The 13,264-nt window shown below is 55.6% G+C and overlaps 1 non-coding gene across 1 annotated transcript; it reads right to left on the minus strand.

The window, feature by feature from the left end:
* Positions 1-2,266: 2,266 nt before the first annotated feature.
* Positions 2,267-2,420, minus strand: LOC138640042 (5.8S ribosomal RNA). Its single transcript, XR_011313563.1, has one exon. It is a non-coding gene; the product is annotated as a 5.8S ribosomal RNA (ribosomal RNA).
* Between the last annotated feature and the right edge of the window lie 10,844 nt (positions 2,421-13,264).

Below are 13,264 nucleotides of genomic sequence, written 5' to 3' on the forward strand. Positions count from 1 at the left end.
CCGGGAAGTGGTACTGTACCTCGAGGCCCTTCTGATTCTAAAACATCTCCAAAGACCAGGTGTTGTTCGTAACATGACGGTAAGTCGTCGGGCCCTGTGGGTCAGCGGTATTTGCTGAACCGGTTCAATATTTTTCCACCTTTTTTTTTCACATCGTAGGTTTCAGAGTGGAATGAGAGGATCCATCACACGTACCAAGGAAGACGCAAGACAATTGTGGGTGTGAAGACTCACAAGTGCTCCACCTCTCAGGTAGCAACTTTTGTACTTTCAGAGGAAGAGGAATCGGTAAGCTTTTCTCAAAGCCAGGGAACCCAGGCAACCCCACTCATTATGGGGAGCAAAACACTCTCTTGTCCCCATGTAAAACCTTTTGGAGGGGTGCCCCCGGGCTGGAGATTAACATATGTCAGACCGGTCTTTACCGTTGGCCGAAAGATTATCACAAACTTTTTCGTGACGTGTACCGGGAAGGTCATAAAAAATCCATCCGTGAGCCTCAGACGATACCATTCAAGGTAAGGTGGCCACAAGTCAAGTGACCCACAGCCATAAGTAGCAACCGGTACTAACAATGTGCTTTCCTCTGTAGCTACAACCTCCCAAACATCACCAGCCACCTTGTACGGCGGATTTGTGAGACATGGACTTTGTCACAATACACGGATTGCGAAAAGCGCTTGTTTGCACGCTACTTGGCACATACAAACGATGTGGCCGAGAGAGTTTACCGGGAGAAGACCCTGACCGATATGTGCCGTGCCCAAGAGCTAGTGTTCAACGCAGGAAATCATGAGGATGCCAAAATTATGTCGCCAGTAATGGCATCAACCAGTCAATTGGATAACGAGGTGGTAGACCTCACGGAAAGTGATACCGAGTCATCCGAGTCTACTGAGGGGTATAGTCTCAAGAATATTCGGCTCATCCCAATCAGGTGAACAAAGCCCATGTGAATCTGTCAATTTTTATCTGCCATTAATAAAATTATTCAAATGTACATTCATCTTTGCCTCTTTGACTTGCCTCACTTTTCTCCCACTTTGGGGACCCTCTTGGGGTACTCTGCAACATATTGAAGCCCCTCTTGGGTGGGGGTAAGGGGAAATGTGATGTTTTTTTTTTCTCAGAAAATTGCCCAAAATTTTCTAAGTGTCAAGGACTCTTCCAGAAAAGCTTCCCCAGGCTTCTGGAAGTGTCCTCGGTACACCTCCAGCGGTTTCCCCCTGCCTGGAAGTCTGACACTTGTCTGAAATTTTCAAAGTGTGAAAGTATGGTTTTTCACCCAAAATTCAACTTTCCGCCCATGAACCACAGACTTCACCCACACTTAGATCACTGTCTTGGGGTACACCTCCAGTGCTCTGTCACGGTCATCACTGTTGTCACAAAAAATGACTTTTGTTTAGGCCAAGCAATTTGAGGAAGGCACGGCAGCCAGCAGCCCGTACGGTCCCGGGGTTTGATCAGACCCCGGTACGTCCGGTCGTGGTATTCGTGCCCCGAAGGGGTTCCCGCTTCTCGCCTGCACCAGGCACGGCAGCCAGCAGACCGTACGGTCCAGGGGTTTATCAGACCCCCGTACGTCCGGTCGTGGTCTCCGTGCCCCGAAGGGGTTCCCGCTTCTCGCCTGCACCAGGCACGGCAGCCAGTAGACCGTACGGTCCAGGGGTTTATCAGACCCCCGTACGTCCGGTTGTGGTCTCCGTGCCCCGAAGGGCTTCTTGCTTCACGCCTGCGGCAGGCACAGCAGCCCGTACGGTCCAGGGGTTGATCAGGCCCCTGTACGTCCGCCCATGGTCTCCGTGAGTCTTTCACCCCTATACCCAGGTCAGACGACCGGATTTGCACATCAGGGCCGCTGCGGACCTCCACCAGAGTTTCCTCTGGCTTCGTCTTGCCTGGGCATAGTTCACCATCTTTCGGGTCCTATCGCGCGTGCTCGTGCTCCACCTCCCCGACGGAGCGGGCGAGGCGGGCCGGTGGTGCGCCCGCCGTGTCAACCCCCCGGAGCGGGCAGCGGGATCCCACCTCGGCAGAGGCGCCCCGGCCTTCACCTTCATTGCGCCACAGGGTTTCGCGTCGCAACGGGGGGAGTGACGGATGGTAAGCCCCATCAGGTGGGCCCAGGGCGGGTGAGTCTGGCCTTGGGGGGACGTAAGGGATAAAGGAGGAGAGACCATCGGGGCACGGAGCCTCGGGCCTCCCTCGTTGTCACCCTTGCGAGGGGACCCCAGCTGCGCCACGGAGGCGATAGACGGAGAGGCGACCCTCAGACAGGCATAGCCCCGGAAGCACCCCAGGGCCGCAAGGTGCGTTCAAAGTGTTGATGATCAATGTGTCCCGCAATTCACACTAATTCTCGCAGCTAGCTGCGTTTTTCATCGACGCGCGAGCCGAGTGATCCACCATTAAGAGTCGCGCTTTCTGGTTTGGGGACGCTCGGAGGCGCCCCCCTTTTCACTCTCGTGTCAGCCGGCCGCAAAAGACTGGGATGCTTCGGAGGGTTGTTTTCAAATCTCGGCCCTGTTGCCCGGGCGCTCGGCCTCCCCATCCCTCCCTCCAGCGGGGAGGAGAACGAAGGAGGGCTCGAGGCTTCTCGACCTACCGCCCGGACCCGCATACCCCGGGGAGGGGTGTGCGAGCGCACGGGAGAATGGTACCTGGGACGGCCTTTCATGTGCGCGGCGGGCTTCTTATTTTTCCTCGGCAGGCAGCGGCAGGGCAACAATCGTCGGCGCGAGGCCGGGCGTCTTTTTCCTGGGCGACGGAGCGAGAGGGGCTCCCCGCACCCTCCCGACGTCGCCCGCCCGCTGTCCTCACGTGCCCTCGCCGTCCCCACCCTGCGGAGCACCCTGGCGATGCGGAAAGAGACCCACCACCGCCCCCATCACGTTCGGTACCCTTCGGGGATTTGGCGGGCGGCTGGCCTCAGCTTCCTGCTCTGCGCCTCATCGGTATTTTTCACTCGCCCATTAATGATCCTTCCGCAGGTTCATCTAGGGAAACCTTGTTACGACTTTTACTGTCTCTAGATAGTCAAGTTCGATCGTCTTCTCGGCTCTCCACCATGGGTCTTGGCCGACCCCGGCGGGGCCGATCCAAGGACCTCACTAAACCATCCAATCGGTAGTAGCGACGGGCAGTGTGTACAAAGGGCAGGGACTTAATCAATCGAGGGAGAGAAGCCGGAAAGGAAGCCCCGCAGCAGGAAGGGCGCCCAAAGGAAGGGGAAATCCCCGTCATCGTCCGTGCCGGCAGGCGGGCATCCCCGGGCATCACCTTGCGGAGGAAGAAGGGAGCCTGAACAGCGAGTGCAGTGCCACTGGGGAGATCGTGCATGCTGTACAGTGCGAGGCAGCCGATGCGGAGGGTGTCTGGAAAAAACCCACCTTGCACGGAGAGGGCGAGGTGATTGGCCTCCTGAGGACACCACGACCCCCCTGCCTCGTGACCCATTGCTCCCTGGGCGACACACAGAGTCGCTGCTGGGGAGAGGGGCCAGGGCGGTGGGGGGCCTATGCAGCGCCTCCGTCTGGCTTAGACCTGCCTCCGCCACGGGGGGTCACAGACCCTCCGGCGGACGGGCGCAAGGAGTGGGAGAGGGGGGCTGGCCGTCGGGGTCCACCGCGGCTCAGGCGCAGAGCCCGCCAGCGACACGGAGGTCGCGCGGGGGGCGCAGTTGGCCTGGCCGTGTCGGCGTCGCCCTCCGGCGTAGTCCCTCGTCCCGGGCTCTTGCCCGTAACCTCAAAGGAAGCCAACCAAGCGGCGTCTCCCCCCAAAGCCATGCATCCGCTGTTGAGAACAGAAGAAGCCCGGGGTGTCACCTTGCGGAGGAAGAAGGGAGCCTGAACGGCGAGTGCAGTGCCACTGGGGAGATCGTGCACGCTGTACAGTGCGAGGCGGCCGATGCGGAGGGTGTCTGGAAAAAACCCACCTTGCACGGAGAGGGCGAGGTGACTGGCCTCTGGAGGACACCACGGCTCCCCTGCCTCGTGACCCACCGCTTCCGGGGCGACACACAGAGTCGCTGCTGGGGAGAGGGGCCAGGGCGGTGGGGGGCCTATGCGGCGCCGCCTTCTGGCTTAGACCCGGCCTCCCGATCAGAGGGCATCTGTTGTAAAAACCACCCCTTGCGCGGGGAGGGCCGTAGGTGACTGGCCTCCGGAAGACACCACGACCCCCCTGCCTCGTGACCCACCGCTCCCGGGGCGACACACAGAGTCGCTGTTGGGGAGAGGGGCCAGGGCGGTGGGGGGCCTATGCAGCGCCTCCGTCTGGCTTAGACCTGCCTCCACCACGGGGGGTCGCAGACCCTCCGGCGGACGGGCGCAAGGAGTGGGAGAGGGGGGCTGGCCGTCGGGGTCCACCGCGGCTCTGGCGCAGAGCCCACCAGCGACGCGGAGGTCGCGCGGGGCGCAGTTGGCCTGGCCGTGTCGGCGTCGCCCTCCGGTGTAGACCCTCGTCCCAGGCTCTTGCCCGTAACCTCAAAGGAGGCCAACCGAGCGGCGTCTCCCCCCAAAGCCATGCCTCCGCTGTTGAGAACAGAAGAAGCCCGGGGCGGCAGTTCACCGGGTACTCCCTTCGCCAAAACTCTTTTGCTCCCTCGTGGACGATTCGTCTTTCCCTTTTCCATCCTCCCTTCTCGCTCTGGGGCGTCCGCTTGGTCTCTCTCTCTCCCTCTCGCTCTCGCGCTCCCTGCCGAGCCGCCTCGGAGGACAACGGATGAGCGGGGAAGGCGACAGCGTTCGGCCGGGCACACCACACGGTGAGAACCCACTCCGCCTGCCTCCCCACGCGTCTGTCGTCCCCCCACTATCGTAGGGGCTCGGGAAAAGACTGGAAAACGCAGAGCTCGGCGGTGGCGTGGAAGCGCCACCCACCGCCGCCACTCTCGCCGATGCCCACCGCGGAGGCCGCCCATCGGACGCTGGGTGGGGGTCGGCGCGGGCCTCCGTGGGCGAGCTGCGCATCTAGAAGTCAAAGGGCCGCCCTCGGAGAAGATCGTTGTGCTACCCCACGCGGGGAGCGATTCGGACGGCGGGCCCCCACGCCGAGGTGGGTGGGTGCCCCGCCGTTCGCCCGCGCGGGTCGTCAGACCCCTGGCGTACCACAGTTTGGGTCAAGCTCCCCCATTGCTCGGCCGCCACCGTCCTGCGAACGGGAGGCGATTGCCGGCGTGTGCGCCCAAGGACGACTGCCTGAATCCCGGGGGGGTAAAAGAGGAAGGAGACCGCCCGCCGTAGACCGACGCGGGCTCCAAAGCCCGGGCCGAGTGAGCAGTACCACCTCCCCACCCGGGAGCGCTGAGCCAAATCGATCGGAGGAAGAGCCGGGGGGCATGGGTGAGAACCCCACCCACTACCATTCTTCCCCTCGGGGAGACAGGGAAGAAACGTGCCCGATAGTCCTGGAGGTACCTCTCCGACACGCTACGGGCGCCCTCGAGACGGAATCCGGGTCACGGTGCAATTCTCTCATAGGTCTCCCCGGTGGCGTGGAAGCGGGAGACATCCGACGCAGAGAAACGCCAAGCCTGCTCTGAGGGGATCGAGTCAGAAGGTACAATCCGCCCTCCTGGAGCCCTCCTCGGGACGAAGACTCCAGATTTGCCTCCCTTCTGACATCCGTCACCCTCAGAGAATCAGAACACGCTTGGGGAGGGTCCGTTCAGGCTCAGGCGACCCAGGAAACGTGTCTCTGACTTGGGGCAGACGACCGGCAAGAGTCCCCCTGGAGCCGCGGAAGCCTGGTGTCGACACGAGGGCGGACTTCCATGCAAACAGGGGGGTACTCGCCAAACCGCCTACGCGACTCGAGGAACCACGAAAACATCGGAAATCAGTCGGGCCCGAGAGGTACCCCTCTCTCCTATATCCTGCAGCTGGTGTGCAAAAGTGGGTATTTGCATGGCGAAACACAGACCCCCACTTTAAGGGAGCGAAGCCAAAAAGTGTCCGACTTCCTGGAGCTGTGCGGCGTATCCGGCGGCCAGAAATTCCCTCATTCCAGTTCTATTTTTTTTTTTTTCGATTTTGCGAAATTTGGCGGCCAGGCGGCGTAGCTGGGACCTGGACTAGCCCGAAACACCTGGAACCGGCGAGCGGAGTGAATTTCCCAAGGTTCTACGGCTCCCGGAAGCCAAAAACGCCTCGCTGAAAAATTTCAAAGTCCCAAGGACTCATTCTTGAAAATCAATCCGGGGGCCATGGAAGTGTCCTCGGTACAGCCTCAGAGCTTTCCCCCCGCCTGGAAGTCTGAAAGTTCTATGTTTGTTCTAAGTGGAAAATTGCGTTTTTTTCAGTGTTCCACCCATCAGACCCAAACTTTGCCCACGCTTAGGTCTCTGTCTCGGGGTGCTTTACAACATATTGACGCCCCTTTAGGGTGGAAGAAGGGGAAAGGGGTAATTTTTCACAAAATCAGGATTTTCTCAAAATTTTTCTAAGTGTCAAGGACACTTTTGGAAAATCTTCCCCAGGCTCCTGGAAGCCTCCTCGGTACGTCTCCAGCGGTTTCCCCCTGCCTGGAAGTCTGACACTTGTCTGAAATTTTTAAAGTATGAAAATGCGGTTTTTCACCCAAAATTCGACTTTGCGCCCATGACCTGCAAACTTCACCCGCACTTAGGTCACCGCCTTGGGGTGCCTCACAACATATTGACGCCCCCCTGTGGTGGAAGTAGGGGAAGCGTGTCATTTTTTCACATAATCAGGATTTTCTCAAAAAATTTCTAAGTGTCAAGGACACTTCTCGAAAATCTTCCCCAGGCTCCTGGAAGCGTCCTCGGGACACCTCCAGCGGTTTCCCCCCACCTGGAAGTCTGACATTTTTTACAGTGCGAAAATACGGTTTTTCGCTCAAAATTCAACTTTCCGCTCATGGAACGCACACTGTGCCCCCACCTTGGAGAGCCTCTTTGGCGTACTCAGGGTGACTATTAAGCCCTCAGACAACCTCCACAGGCCGACTATTAAGCCCTCCACCGACTTCCACAGGGCCGACTATTAAGCCCCCCTTCGGAGTCCACTCAGCCAGCGACTGAAACGTGGCGAGCGGGGTGTGCGCATCCCGGCCGCGCCCAAAGTGCTTCGCCGCGGTCATGGCTGTCGCCACCGAAAATGGCAAATGTTTGTTTCGGCCAAGCTGCAAGGATACACCTCGGAACACAAAAACCAAAACGGTGGGGACATCCTACGGAGAAACACCGAGCCTGCTCTAGGGGACAGGGACAGAAGGGCGTCCGCCTTCCGAGAGCCCTCACCTGGGTGAGGACTCAAGATGTGCCCTTCTGACAGTGATAACCTCCAGAGAACCAGGACCCCCGTGGGAAGGGTCCTGCCAAGCTCGGGTCACCCAGATTCGCCTCTCTCACTCGGGACATGCGCCCAGCCAACGTCCGCAGAAGACTTCTGACAAACACCGAGCCTGCTCTGGGGGGGGGGACAAAGACAGAAGGGTGTCCGCCTTCCGAGAGCCCTCACCTGGGTAAGGTCTCAAGATGTACCCTTCTGAAAGTGATTACCTCCAGAGAACCAGGACCCCCGTGGGAAGGGTCCCTCCAGGCTCGGGTCACCCAGATTCACCTCTCTCACTCGGGTCACGCGCCCAGCCAACGTCCGCAGCAGATTTCCGACAAACACTAAGCCTGCTCTGGGGGGACAAAGACAGAAGGGCGTCCGCCTTCCGAGAGCCCTCACCTGGGTGAGGACTCAAGATGTGCCCTTCTGACAGTGATAACCTCCAGAGAACCAGGACCCCCGTGGGAAGGGTCATGCCAAGCTCGGGTCGCCCAGATTCGCCTCTCTCACTCGGGTCACGCGCCCAGCCAACGTCCGCAGAAGACTTCCGACAAACACCGAGCCTGCTCTGGGGGGGACAAAGACAGAACGGTGTCCACCTTCCGAGAGCCCTCACCTGGGTGAGGACTCAAGATGTGCCCTTCTGACAGTGATAACCTCCAGAGAACCAGGACCCCCGTGGGAAGGGTCCTGCCAAGCTCGGGTCGCCCAGATTCGCCTCTCTCACTCGGGTCACTCGCCCAGCCAACGTCCGCAGAAGACTTCCGACAAACACCGAGCCTGCTCTGGGGGACAAAGACAGAAGGGTGTCCGCCTTCCGAGAGCCCTCACCTGGGTGAGGACTCAAGATGTGCCCTTCTGACAGTGATAACCTCCAGAGAACCAGGACCCCCGTGGGAAGGGTCCTGCCAAGCTCGGGTCACCCAGATTCGCCTCTCTCACTCGGGTCACGCGCCCAGCCAACGTCCACAGAAGACTTCCGACAAACACCCAGCCTGCTCTGGGGGACAAAGACAGAAGGGTGGCCGCCTTCCGAGAGCCCTCACCTGGGTGAGGACTCAAGATGTGCCCTTCTGACAGTGATAACCTCCAGAGAACCAGGACCCCCGTGGGAAGGGTCCTGCCAAGCTCAGGTCACCCAGATTCGCCTCTCTCACTCGGGTCACGCGCCCAGCCAACATCCACAGAAGACTTCCGACAAACACCCAGCCTGCTCTGGGGGACAAAGACAGAAGGGCGTCTGCCTTCCGAGAGCCCTCACCTGGGTGAGGACTCAAGATGTGCCCTTCTGACAGTGATAACCTCCAGAGAACCAGGACCCCCGTGGGAAGGGTCCCTCCAGGCTCGGGTCACCCAGATTCGCCTCTCTCACTCGGGTCACGCGCCCAGCCAACGTCCGCAGCGGATTTCCGACAAACACCGAGCCTGCTCTGGGGGGACAAAGACAGAAGGGTGTCCGCCTTCCGAGAGCCCTCACCTGGGTGAGGACTCAAGATGTGCCCTTCTGACAGTGATAACCTCCAGAGAACCAGGACCCCCGTGGGAAGGGTCCTGCCAAGCTCGGGTCACCCAGATTCGCCTCTCTCACTCGGGTCACGCGCCCAGCCAACGTCCGCAGCGGATTTCCGACAAACACCCAGCCTGCTCTGGGGGGACAAAGACAGAAGGGCGTCCGCCTTCCGAGAGCCCTCACCTGGGTGAGGACTCAAGATGTGCCCTTCTGACAGTGATAACCTCCAGAGAACCAGGACCCCCGTGGGAAGGGTCCTGCCAAGCTCGGGTCGCCCAGATTCGCCTCTCTCACTCGGGTCACGCGCCCAGCCAATGTCCACAGCGGATTTCCGACAAATTTTCACTGAAAATTCAACTTTGCGCCCATGAACCAGACACATTACCCACACTTAAGTCTCCATCTTGGGGTACTTTACAACATATTGACGACCATGAGGTTGAAGTAGGGAAAATGTGAGATTTTTTTACAAAATCAGGATTGTCTCAAAATTTTTCTAAGTGTCAAGGACCCTGCCTGCAATCCTTCCCCAGGATCCCTGGAAGTGTCCTTGACATAACACCTGAGATTTTTCCCTTTCTGAATGTATGACACAACAGGATTCGAACCCGAGACGCCAGCTCGGCGAGGCCGTGTAGGTGCCACCCCCTGGGGCTGAGTCATCCCCCGTGATGCCGTATAGACGATTATGGCAGGTGGATCCGGTCAGGTGCCACCCCTGGGGCTGAGTCATCCCCCGTGATGCCGTATAGGTGATTATGGCGGGTGGATCAGGTGAGGGTTAGGATTAGGGTTAGGGATAGGGTTAGGGTTAGGATCCCTTAGGGTTAGGGATAGGATCCCTTAGGGTTAGGGTTAGGGATAGGGTTAGGATCCCTTAGGGTTAGGGTTAGGATCCCTTAGGGTTAGGGTTAGGATCCCTTAGGGTTAGGGATAGGGTTAGGGTTAGGATCCCTTAGGGTTAGGGTTAGGATCCCTAGGGTTACTAGGGATCCTAACCCTAACCCTAGCTATTTCTGTTTATAGTGGGTTTTCTTGTTGATTTTGATGATTGGCAGCTGTCACACACTTCTCAGCATGCGTTTAAAAAATGCAAACGCAGGAAAAAACGCGTGTAAACGCGTCAAAACGCCGCGTTTGTATTAAAACATGCAAAAACGCATGCGTCTAAAAAACGCAGGGTTTTAACGCGTTTACATGCGTTTTTTGCACCACATGCATTTGCGTTTAAAATGCTGCATTTTTAAACGCAAATGTGAAACCAGCCTTAAAGGGAAGGTGCCATCAAAAAAAATTTTTTTCCAGCAATTGAAAAAATGTAAAGGATTAATGTTTACATTTTCTTATTAAAAATTATCATTTGTTTATAATTTAGTAAAATATGAAAAATAATTTGAAAAGGTTTGGCATTTCCACTTTTAAACACTAGGGGGAGCAGCTACTGAAATTTGACAAAAACCTAGTGTACAGCTAGCTCACATTACTGCACTGCAGTAAATATGGACGGAGTCTGCTGACGTGTGTGATGTCTCCTCTCCTCCCCTTCTGGGTGTTTGCTAAGGGATGAGAGGATTCAGGAACACAGTGAGCAGCCATTTTGTTGGTGATTGCAAAGTTATACTGACAAGTAGACAGTCTCAAAGGATGGCAGGCAGCAAGGATTCTGGGAGATATATGGTGGAAGGAGCAGGGTGACAGCAGCACAGAGTATTTCAGGAGAGCAGTGTGCTGGTCTATGGAGGCACCATGTTCGGTGCACGAAGCAGCCAGGGATTGTACATAGAGCGCTGTCTTTTATACACATGGATGGGCCGTCTGCTTGTCTGCTCCACCGAAATCCAGGAAACATTTCTGTGGATTGATGGCCTGTTCTGATCCAGACATTGCATGCAGACCCCATTCCCCTCCTCAGATCCTGTCCTGGTGATGTGTGAAAGCCAGACGACAGGCGCAGTCCAGGGTGACGCTCAGGGGAAATGTAGCCATATAGTAACGATAAAAATGAGACCCCTCTCTTCAGCTGCCTCACCAGCCTTCCCCTGACTGCACCTAACTGGAGGTCATGCTGCCCCTCTATTACCCCAGACCCGTGTGCAGCTGCTCAACCAGAACCACCCTAGAATGGTTCCCCTTTCTGAAGATAATACTGCCATATAGATCACACATAATACCGCCATACAGATCACACAATACCATCATATTAATCACACATAAAACTACCATATAATTATTATTATTTATTATTATAGCACCATTTATTCCATGGTGCTTTACATGTAAGGAGGGGTATACATAATAAAAACAGGTACAATAATCTTGAACATTTCAAGTCACAACTGGCACAGGAGGAGAGAGGACCCTGCCCGCGAGGGCTCACAATCTACAAGGGATGGGTGAGGATACAGTAGGTGAGGACAGAGCTGGTCGTGCAGCGGTTTGGTCAATCGGTGGTTAATGCAGGTTATAGGCTTGTCGGAAGAGGTGGGTCTTCAGGTTCTTTTTGAAGGTTTCGATGGTGGGCGAGAGTCTGATATGTTGTGGTAGAGAGTTCCAGAGTAGGGGTGATGCGCGAGAGAAATCTTGTATGCGATTGTGGGAAGAGGAGATAAGAGGGGAGTAGAGAAGGAGATCTTGTGAGGATCGGAGGTTACGTGTAGGTAAGTACCGGGAGACGAGGTCACAGATGTATGGAGGAGACAGGTTGTGGATGGTTTTGTATGTCATGGTTAAGCTTTTGTATTCTCACATAATACTGCCACATAGATCACACATAATCCCACAATATACAGTAGTTCTCATATAATCCCCTGATATAGTTCTTATATTATTACACCATACTGATCAAACATAATACGTATATGTATGGTTATACATATCACATATAATACTGTCATATAGATCACACATAATACCATCATACAGGTCACACATAATAATTAGTGGCATCAAATGTGATCTATCTAGCAGTGCTATGTAAAAAATATATATGGTGGCATCACGTGTGATCTATATGGCAGTATTATGTAATAAATATATCCAGCAGTATTAGGTTTGATCTATATGGCAGCATTATGTTAAAAATATATATGGCAACATTACGTGAGGTCCATATTACAGTATTATGTAATAGATATATCTGGCGGTTATGTATGACCTATATGGCAGTACTATGTAATAAATATATATGGAGGTATAATGTGTGGGCTTTATGTGAGTATTGTGATAATATATATATATGGCGGCATTATGTATGACCTATATGGCAGTATTATGTAATAAATATATATGGCGGTATATTTATTATGTAAAGGCAGGAAAGTTGTGAGCTATGCCCTTTTGTGACCCCCACAATTATTTTATTACACCTTATGCTATGTCGCCCTATGATTTGTCTGTACGCCCCTGGTGACGATCCTCACAGCTTGTCCTGAAAGACAACAGGCTTGGGGTGTCAGTGAGCTTGAGGTGGGTTTCAGGGAGCATGAGATGGGTGTCAGGGAGTATGGGGTGGGTGTCAGGGAGTATGGTGTGGGTGTCATTGGGCATGGGGTGGGTGTCAGTGAGCTTAGGGTGGGTGTCAGGGCCCAGGGGCTTGGAGGGGCTCAGCCTCAGTCTTTCCTCTTCTGCTCCCTGGATCACTAGTCTCAGACTGCTGCCACCTGCCATCTGCTCTGGAATGTATAGCAGGACGATCAGGCAGGAGACCTGAGGAGCTGCAGGACTACAACACTTAGGAACTCAGTCCTGGCATACTGCGACTTGTAGTGACACAGCAGCTAGAGCTTGCTGAGTGTCATCACCTCCTGGGTACTGCTCCCTTGTAGGGTCTGCTTCCTTGTGGGGTCTGCTCCCTTGTGCCAACCATAGCCCAAGTGTTAGAACAGTATTATTATGGCGCTCCCAGGAGATGGACATGTGCCAGGGCGGCTGTCAGACCTTCTGCAGAACCCTGGATCCATCCCAGAAGCTGCCGCCCACCTCTTTACACTGTGCAGACCTCCCACCTGATTCATAGGTGAAGCCCCCAGGCTGCTGCCTGTCTGCACACTGATCCCCCTGCACCATGCACAGCAGGCAGGGAAGGGGTAACCATTACAGGCCAGCCTCAGTGCCGCCCCTTGTAACCACAAAGAGACCCTGTGCTGCAGAGAATTGCTCTATTTTTACAAACATGGAGCTTTGGACTCCAGTCTGCACCAACAGTCACTGTGTCAGTGTGATGAAGTGCCACACATCCAGGCTCCAGCCACAAATCAGTGCTGCACAGAAAAGCAGCAGACATAACGCTTCATGTACAGGAAGATGCGCTGCTGCTGGGTGATTTCCTGCCCATGGACTGAGCGAGGAAGCTTTCAGCAAGACAGCACAGGTCGGCAGTGATCGCAGCCTGTACTGTAATACTAAGTTCAGGCTGTGATCACTGCTGGTGCTGCAGATACTTACCCCGAACCCT

This window comes from Ranitomeya imitator, chromosome 5 (genome assembly GCF_032444005.1).
Source record: "Ranitomeya imitator isolate aRanImi1 chromosome 5, aRanImi1.pri, whole genome shotgun sequence".
Taxonomy (NCBI): Eukaryota; Metazoa; Chordata; class Amphibia; order Anura; family Dendrobatidae; genus Ranitomeya; species Ranitomeya imitator.